Genomic DNA, 9,673 nt, shown 5'->3' on the forward strand with positions numbered 1-9,673 from the left:
TTTTTTATTTGTTATTTCAAATATAAAATACAAAATAGATTTCCCTTTTGTATTTTAAATATCTATTAAGTGTAAAATACGTATTTTCAAAATACTTTTTTCAAATGAATGCTTTTTTGTAGTAACTATTTATGTTCTACATTTACTTTAGTATAAAATATTTTTTAAGAAAGCCTTTCTTTTCTCCTTTTCTCATTTTTTAAATATTGGAGTTTTTCTGGATGAATAGTGGTGTTTGCACTATATCTACGAAGATTAAGTATGATTCATTTTTTTCTGTTTATTGGGATATAGTTTTTCTATCTTTATAAAATTGTTTCTTCAGTTCAGCGACAAATAATTCTTCTATATGCTTTACCGTGAAAGATCAATGCCAAAATAGAGTTGCAAGTAATTTTAATGATGTAAAATCAACATCAATCATTTTATATCAAAACATTTACAACCACATTTTGTTTCCGACCTTTTACACATTGTAATAAGAGAAAGAAATGGAATCCAAAGTTTCTTTAGCTTTAGGTTCATCTAATAAGTGAAATTTTCCGAATCGTTTCCTAAGAATTTTTGGATTATAGACATTTATTAGTACACCACAATATCTTGTAGTTTTCAGTTTTACACAGCTGGCGTATATCAATTCGATATTGTCTTGAGGGCTGTTTTGTCGTGCAATTCATGCAATTATGTAGTTCCTTGCTAATGGTACTATAAGGTGATTTGGCAGGTGCTGATATCAATTTGGAACTTCAAAATTCCATGTTCCAATTCCGGAAAACAATATCGATCTAATATTTTAGATGATCCATTTCCAAGGAATTTACAATTTTTTGGGATCTCTTCAGTTAAAGAATTAGAATAGGGCACTCATAGAATGTCTCTTTGTCTCCTTTTTAAGCTTCTAATACTTTCAATAGCCAATGTAAGCAACTTTCATTCATCATTTTATATAATGCTTGATCAGTGATACTAGCAAAATAAAAAAAATAATACGTTTGGAAAAGTATTTTAAATAAAACACAAAATGCTATTCTCAAAAGAGTATCTAAATGCAAGTANATTTTAAAATAAAAATATTGGATCAAAAACTTGGGACTCAAATTGTCTACCTTGATCCGTCATGCGGCAAAACGACAGATCCATCCTTCGTAGAATGTTCATGCTACTTTATGGCTTCTTTATCTCTCATGGGAAAAGCTTTAGGCCAACGTATTGTAATGTTCGTGGGTTTAACAAATTCAATTTTAAGAAGAAAACTATTTGTTTACGCTAATTACTATTAAACTTAAAAACACTATTAAATTATTACTAAACTTCGGTAATTATTCTTTTTATTTACACTGCTGTTACTATTCACTGTTCTATTTATTTCACTTCTATCACTGTCAATTTATCTCTTGATTCACCTCTGCAACGGTCAATTTATTTCTACTCTTTCACTTCTACAACGGTCAATTTATTTCTACTCTACTTCGGCGATCGTCTCTTCCTTTTTATACTCCCTTGCCTCCTTTCGGGAACGTTCTCCAGCCGTCCAGAGAAGTCTCGTTTTCTTTGAACGGTTTAATTGCTTTCCCGGAACAAAGGTACGACACACACGTTTACAGATACGGCGTACATGAAGAAAAGCGCCCGCGGCTAGTCGGCGAATCGATAAGACGCTCAAACACACGTATGCCCGATCGCACACAATCACGCTCGTGGTCGCTACAGTATGAATCTGTCTGCACACATAGGGAAATATCGCTATCTTTCCGAGGGTAGCACCACAACTATGCCAATGTGGACGTGATCGAATTTTTCTCATGGCAATTCGAATTTGCTCAAGGGTGGAGAAACGTGGAGAGTAATTTTTACTTTTTGGCAAGAGAGACACTCACGTGTCTATTTGACACAATCTTTGTTAGCATATGGCCGAATGAATCGTTGCGTCATAAGCTTTATGGGTGCACGAATGCGAGGATGTATTGGGGAATGTAACTGTTTGAATGCAGCGACACGAAATGTTGGAATCAAAACAGGTCATGCCATAGTAGAAAAGTCGCAGAAAATGGCTTTGTTTGAGCCAGGAATGTGAATCCGTTTATGTTGTAAGGGTATGCTTGAGTTAAGGTATTCCTAAAGTTCCCTATCGGATTCCTCCTCAGAAGAAACGGCTTGATAGCTCAGAAATTCGTGAAAGTGTGTCGGCAATAATATTATCTTTCCCAGAAATATGCTCAATGTTCGTTGAGAACAGGCTAAGGAAGTTGAGATGCCGTAACTGTTTGGGGGTGCATTTGTCAGGGTTCTGGCGGAAAGCAAAAGTAAGGGGCTTGTGATTCGAAAAAATAGTGAAGATACGGGTTTCGAGAAAATAACGAAAATGCTTGATTGCGCGATAAATTGCGATAAGTTCTCGGTCGAATGCGCTATATTTAGCTTCAGCTTTAGAGAGTTTGGAGGGAAAAAATGCTAGAAGCTCCCAAGTTCCATTGTGGAATTGTTATAACGCAGTAATGGTCGGAAGCGTCACAAAAAATTACTAAAGTAGCATCTGGTTGCGGATGGTGCCGAAGAGTAGTCTGCGTCAGTTGCTTCTTACTTAAATTGAATGCGTCGTCGGCTGTGGGGTTCCACTGAAGTGGTGCATTTCCTTTTATTTTCCCCAGTAGAAGTTCAGTCAAAGCAGAACGAGTACGGACAGCGTTGGGCAGGAACTTTCTGTACAAGTTGAGCATACCCAGGAATTGTCGCAATTGTTTTGCGGTACTTGGTTTGGAGAAGTTGATGATTGCTGTCATTCTGTCGGCTAAAGGGCGTATTCTATTTGCCAAGACAGAGTAACCTAGAAAAGAAACTTTTTTTTACCTAATTTGCATTTTGCTTGATTAAGTAATATTCCATAGGAATGTAGGCGAGCAAATAAAGTTCAGCACTTTCCGATGCGAGCAGTATGTAAGCGAAACAGAAGTCCATAAATCGTTGGAATGTTTGGCTGGAGTTGCATAATGCAAACTCGAACAAACCAAACGGTGTTGTAATTGCTGTTTTCGGAATATGTACTCCTGCAACAGGGACCTGGTTATAGGCTCGAACTAGATCGATCGTAGATAAAATTGTTTTGTTTGCCTATGCAGGGGTGAAATCATCAATGTTGCGTACCGGATATCTTCTCCGGAATTGTTCTCGCGTTGAGAGCTCGGTAATCTCCACATGGACGCCATTCAGAGTCTTTCTTTGGAACCATGTGTAGTAACGATGCCCAGGGGCTGGAGGAGGGACTTACGATACCTAGCTGTACCAGTATTTCAAATTCTTTCTTGGCTGCAGTGAAACGGTCCGGATCAAAATATCGTGGTTTAGATGCTACCGCGGACCGGGGGTAGTATTGATGGAGTGTCTTGTTGAATGTTTGTAAAAGGTAATCTGGCTTGATGCTAAAGTACGTCGTGGTATACGGAAGTGTTCGGTTTCGTATCTGTGACGAAAGACGACAGGGTTGATTACAGTTGGTTACTTGTGGTGAGGTGAGTGAGACGATCCAGGAATCGTTGATTGCTTAAATCTACCAGCAATTGGTAGTGTGCAAGGAAATCAGCACCTATGATTGGTTTCGTGACGTTGGCTATAATGAAACGCCATAGTGACGTGACCCAGGTAGTAGTGACTTGGGATACATGCAAATGTCAGCACCGGTGTCCACCAGGAATTTCTGGCGTGTGATTCTGTCTGTGACAAATAGGAAACGTTGCGCTGTGTGGTCCTCAATCGTTGCCATACGTGGTTTCCTGGTTGATTTCCTATTGCCATCCGTAATAGTGGGATGTGGTGGTGTGCCTTGCCCTGGACCATTTGTTCTACTATTTTGGTTGGAACATCGTCGGTGTAGAAAACTGCGGGAATTTGAACGAGGTTGGGTCTTCAATTTCCCGTTATGCCTCATATTGTTCAATTCCATCCGGAGGGCATGTACTAGGTTGGTTAAGTTTTAGATGGTTTCCGAAGTGGGATTGGTCGTGGGGTTAGCTGCTGTCATGACTTGCGTATGGATTGCCTCCATGATGCAATCAGCTACCTCTGCTATTTCATCCAGACCCTTGTCCCGCATGGTTGCGAAGATGGCTTGAACATTAAGCGGGAGACGAGTTGACCAAATAGTTCACAGTAATTGTCCGACATAATGCTTCGGGTCAGACCGCGTAAATGGCGCAGAAATTGCGTGGGTTTCCTATCCCCTAAATTTCCTGGCTCGAGAAGTTGTTTCATTGGTTTCTTGAGAGATGCCCAACCGACGAATGAGTGGTGCCCTGATGGTGGCATATGGCTCAGTCGCCGGGGGGTTCACAATAATATCGCGCACTTCCGCCGCATAGCAAGGGTCCAAGTTGCCTAGCACATTCCCAAATTTCGTGGATTCGGACGTAACTCCGATAGCTTCAAAACTGTGGTTGACCATACAAAACCACAGTTCGGTGTCGGAGGGCAGGAAGGCTGGTAATTTAACGGCGATTCGGTCGAGAGACACGAAGGTCACGTTGTGGCTGGCCTGTACGACGTTTTCATTTTACATGCTGAGTGTCGTAGAGCAGGGCTGCGCAGGTAACCGAGAGGCATGGCCTAGAGGTCTAGACCATTGCTTAGCATTCGGGAGGACGCCTGTTCGATTCCGGGTCCATCTGCCTTGGTCCAAGTTTTTCTGTGGTTTCCTTGGATCACTTAGGCAAATACCGAGGCAGTAATATTCCACAGATAATCTTTCACTCTCTTCTGTCTTCATTTCGTCCGTCTCATCTCTCTCACCCGAACCACCATCCACCCATTCCCACGATTCCTGAAAGCAGGCTGAAGAGGGCCTTCCGCCTTACCTTCCGGCATAGTCCGGAGGGACTGCCCGCCCACCAGCATTACTGGCTGATGGGAATGAAACACCCAAAAGTTTGTTTTTTTTGCTCTGCAGAGTGACCCAATGTGATGGGAATGAGGACTGGCCAATGAAGAATATCTAATGAGCGAAACGGCGACTTGCATCGCAGATCATCTTCAGAAGATTCCGGCTGTGATCACCAATGTTCTTTAATCGGAGTCACCACTGTAGTCGTTAATGACTAGTGAAAATTATGGTTCTAATAAGAACCGGTTTTATAATAACGTTATATACTTCAGCACCTATGTTGAATTAACACTACTACAGCATCTGATGGTTGATGAAGAGTGAGCCGCGTGTTAGACTGATTGATTGAATTATTTACATCCTATTCATGCAAAATTTATTTACATGGTTCTCATGGGAATAGTTGGTTCAACAAATTACATTTGTGTATGTAAATGTCTCTGACATAGTTAGTCGCACTGTGTCGCGATTTTACTATGCTAGCACAAATGAATCACTTATAGTTTTTTAATTGTTACACTTTTGAATTATTATATGATATACCGAGTGTGTCCACGCAAACGTTGCTATTAACATTCAATTTCTACTTGCACCCGAAATAATTTTTCTTTTTTTTTTTTAACAGAACTAATGGATACACAATTATGATACTTACATATTTAAAATCCGCAAACTACGCACAATTTATTGGTAAAGTTTGAATTAGTGGATTATTTGTACCGGGTGCCAGATTTATACGATTGATAAATTATCATGCATCGATGGTATTTCATTTAACAATTATCTATTGTTCACATCATAAAATTGACGTTATCGTGCATCTATGATTATTTCCACATTATTATTTATTTATGTTATGATGTGACGCTTGTCACAATTTTATAATTTATAATTATATACGTTGTGTTACTTTAGTTGCTTTTTGGAGCTTTCTTTTAGGTGTGTTTCTTAACTAATAGTGTAACTAATCTTTTTTTTCCATTTCTGTAGATTGTCCAACAAATGAGAGTGAATTAAAGTTCAGTTTAGTCCTACTCAAACCACCATATCTACATGGGTGTTGTCTTCCGTTTTCGCCTTCCAACATTATGCAGTTACAGTTGTAACTTTCAACCGATGAGTGAGTGGAACTGGATATTTATTTGAATTCCACTGAACTAAGAAATTTTCTGCAATAGTATTCCTCCTGCTTTGCTTTTCACGCCTTTGGAATGTTACTGTCTACAGCTAATTAAGGTAAGAATACTTGATATAATAATTTTAATTGTTCATTTAAAACTTGTAAATCATAATTAACATTATTATTGAGGAATTGAAGTTGCAGTGGTACGGAGCCAATTTGAAAATAGTAATTATTTTCGATTGTATTTTGAATATCGAAATTGGAGTTTATGTAACAATTTCCGTAACGATTCCCGGCTCATCGATGGAATGGAAGAGTGGAATTCACATTTTTAAAATAAAATTAATGCACTGTTTGTCGGACAGCCTTTTCACCTTTTCGCCGTCATAGTCAACCACTATTTGTTTTCTTCCACGTAAATTTGTTTTTGACGCCTCAATTGTACCTGTACGTTTTCTTTTTTTCACGTGCAATTCTATAAATTGTCGAAGAAGACATGGTTTTACGTATAACTGATGTAATTCATTCTCAATTCGACTTTATTGTTGTTTTATGTGCTGATGGTGAACCGATCTTGATGATTTCTTTATTGGATAGGCTTTATTTCAAGGAAGAACGGAAACCTATTTTCTATTTTTTGTTATTTATTATTTTATTTCTAAAGTCTCATCTTTAAATATTAATTTATATTCCAGAACATCGGAATTCAATTTAGAATCATTATCTTTTTCATGTTTTCACTCTCTCTCGCTTTCGTATTCAGTTATTTTGAGAGTTCTGATCATCAAGCAAAAACGCACAATAATTCAATTCCGTAAAACGGGGATGAAACTAGTTACGCGAACCGTCGCAGAAATTTAATTTGAAGGTTCTGCGTAACATTTTGTACGTCATCGATGCTTCATGCAGTAGCTCTCGCAAATCCGTGGCAAGGTTGAAACGCGCTCGGTTCATTAGAAGTTCGTAGTTGGAAGATGTTTTGTTCGCGCCTTTTCAATTGAACTTGACGAACTAATTTTTTCGCAGAATTAATTTTATTTTTTCTGCGTGTAATACTCTGAAAGGCTATTGATATTGATTCATACTGTATTGTTATTTTTCGCAATGACCCACAGCATAAATTAAATCGACAAAATTGTTAAAGGTATGTTTTGAAGCAGACGGCCACGTCGCCATTTTAAAATTTTACCATTTTATTTGTTTTTGATTATGTTTTTGTTTTATTTCATGTTTCATTTATTTAATACGAGTGTTTAAATTCTTTTTTTGTTCATTTACCGCACATACGCTGACTTTTAATTTGAGTATCGGAAGAAAAGAGATAAGGATTAAGTATTTTAACTTTCCGCCTAAAAGATGTCCAGTTTGCTTATTATAATTATGATGAATGCTGTCATGAAAGAAAAGCTACGCCACATCGTCATTTTAAAAATAAAAGTTTTACTTGCTTTATTGTGTTTTTATTCCATTTCATTATTTATTTACCTCATACAATGTTTAATTTGTTATTTCTTTATTTTTACAGATTGAAGATAAACGATTGAGGTAGTAGATAGTCCAATTTTGATGCTGTTGAAAAACAAATCTTCTCCCTCCTATGATGTTTCATTTGTTAATTTTTCATCTTGGAGGCTCTTGTAGTTAATTAATTAAGGTAGGCATACATCCTGTATTATATATGTAGTATATTTATTTGATATTAACAGATAAAAAAATATATTATGCACGTTATTTACTAGGGAGGCTAAATTAATTATATCAGAACACTTTATCAATAAGATTTCATTTTAAAGGAACATTGGAAGAACTCCAGATGCCATTAAATTATGCCATTTTTCCGTTGGGAACAGGGACAGTGTGCTGTTGCCAAAGAAAGGATTTACGACAATGAACTGGTATGTAACAGTATAAATTAAAAATAGTAAATAACATAATTAATGTTAATTGCTGTTTTTAATCTGTAATGGCATGTCTTTTAACAGTTATCTATTGTTCACTGTATAAATTGACGTTATGACGTATGTATAGTATTGCTTTTAAGTATCTATTGTTCTCAGCATCTATGATATTTCGTTTAACATGTATCTATTGTTAAATTGACTTCGTCCATCTATGATCATTTCACATTTGTCTGTCAAACTTGACGCTTGTCGCCATTTTATGATTCTGCTGTTTTACTTGCGTTTTGATGCGTCCTTTTAAGTGTGTTAAATCGCTTCCTTAATTAATAGGGTGATTAATATACTTTTTGTCCATTTCTACAGGTATTCCAACAAATGAGAGAGAATAAAGTTCAGTTTGGTTGTACTGAAACAGCCAATGTCAACAAGGGCGTTGTCTTTCGTGGACTATATTCTTGGTTTGCTGATTTCGTCTTCGCCTTGCAACATTATGCAGTTAATTTTCAACCCATGAGTGAAAGCAACTGGATAGTTAATTGAACTCCACTGAAATAACATATTTTCTGCTACGGTATTCCTCCTGGAATTGGTTTGCTTTTCTCACTTGTAAACTTTGGAACGTTACGTTCTACAATTAATTAAGGTGAGAATACTTGATATAATTAATTTTAGTTGCTCTTTATTAATCTGTTATGGAATTTCTGTTAACAATTATCCATTGTCAACAGTATAAATTGAGTTTTTTGCGCATCTGTATCTCTTGACAGTTTATTTTCCACAGAGTAAATTGACATTTATCATTGATTTATGGATTTTCTTTTTAACCTTTTTCAATTATCTGGATCGTATTGACGTTGTGTTATTTGACATTTGTCTATGCCGTGATCGATGGTTGTGTTGTAAAATGGCGTGAAGATAACGCTTGTTATTTTATAATTCACTATTTTACTTGCTTTTTGGTGCGTTTTTATTTGTGTTTAATGTTTCTTATTTATAAGTGTAATTAACATGTCTTTTGTTCTTTTCTGTAGGTTATGCAAAAAATGAGAGAGAATTAATGTTCAGTTTGGTGATGCTGAAACAGCCAAGGTCTACATGGGTGTAGTCTTTCGTGGATTATATTCTTGATTTGCTGTTTCGTCTTCGCCTTGTAACATCATGCAGTTAATTTTCAACCCATGAGTGAGGGCAACTGGATATTTATTTGAATTCCACTGAAATAACAAATTCTCTGCTATAGTATTCCTCCTGAAGTTGGTTTACTTTTCACACCTGTAAACTTTGGAAGGTTACGTTCTATAATTAATTAAGGTGAGAATACTTGATATAATTAACTTTAATTGCCCTTTATTAATCTGTTTGCCATCGTATCTGTTTCAGATCGACGTTGGAGAAGACAAAGATGACCCCGTAGTTGAAATAGTTATTTGTCTTGCATGTTCTATCTAGTAGAATTCATTAAGTTTATTTTATTCAAATTAATTTTTTATTTGCATGCTTATTTTTGTTCATTTTTTTTGAAGTAATTGTTGTTTGTAGATGTTTTTATTTTTATTTTTTGTATGTAGTAGTAGTGTAGTAGTAGTAGTAGTAGTACTTACTAACACGTTTAGTAGTTGTAGTATAGTCTAAAATATCTCTTGCTTACCTCTTCGCTTAGCTTACTGCATATTCTTACTATAAATTGCTTTGCATTTACCCTACGAGTTCTACATGATTCAACGTTTCGTTATCGTGTGTGTTTCTTCTCACCCTTGTGGAATTAGGGAGGGCCTCCCC

The 9,673-nt window shown here is 36.6% G+C and overlaps 1 long non-coding RNA gene across 2 annotated transcripts in view; it reads left to right on the top strand.

The window, feature by feature from the left end:
- Positions 1–9,299, top strand: part of LOC108740360 — an 85,161-nt gene extending 75,862 nt beyond the window's left edge. Inside the window, exons 3-8 of one of the 2 annotated variants that reach the window (XR_001938322.2) lie at positions 5,861–6,106; positions 7,519–7,647; positions 7,787–7,888; positions 8,258–8,537; positions 8,926–9,205; positions 9,275–9,299. This is a non-coding gene — a long non-coding RNA (uncharacterized LOC108740360). Of the gene's footprint in view, positions 1–5,860; positions 6,107–7,518; positions 7,648–7,786; positions 7,889–8,257; positions 8,538–8,925; positions 9,223–9,274 lie in introns of those variants that run through there. The other variant, XR_003231260.1, reaches the window with a different exon arrangement.
- Positions 9,300–9,673: the final 374 nt, after the last annotated feature.

Source organism: Agrilus planipennis, unplaced genomic scaffold, assembly GCF_000699045.2.
Source record: "Agrilus planipennis isolate EAB-ADULT unplaced genomic scaffold, Apla_2.0 scaffold271, whole genome shotgun sequence".
Lineage (NCBI taxonomy): Eukaryota > Metazoa > Arthropoda > Insecta > Coleoptera > Buprestidae > Agrilus > Agrilus planipennis.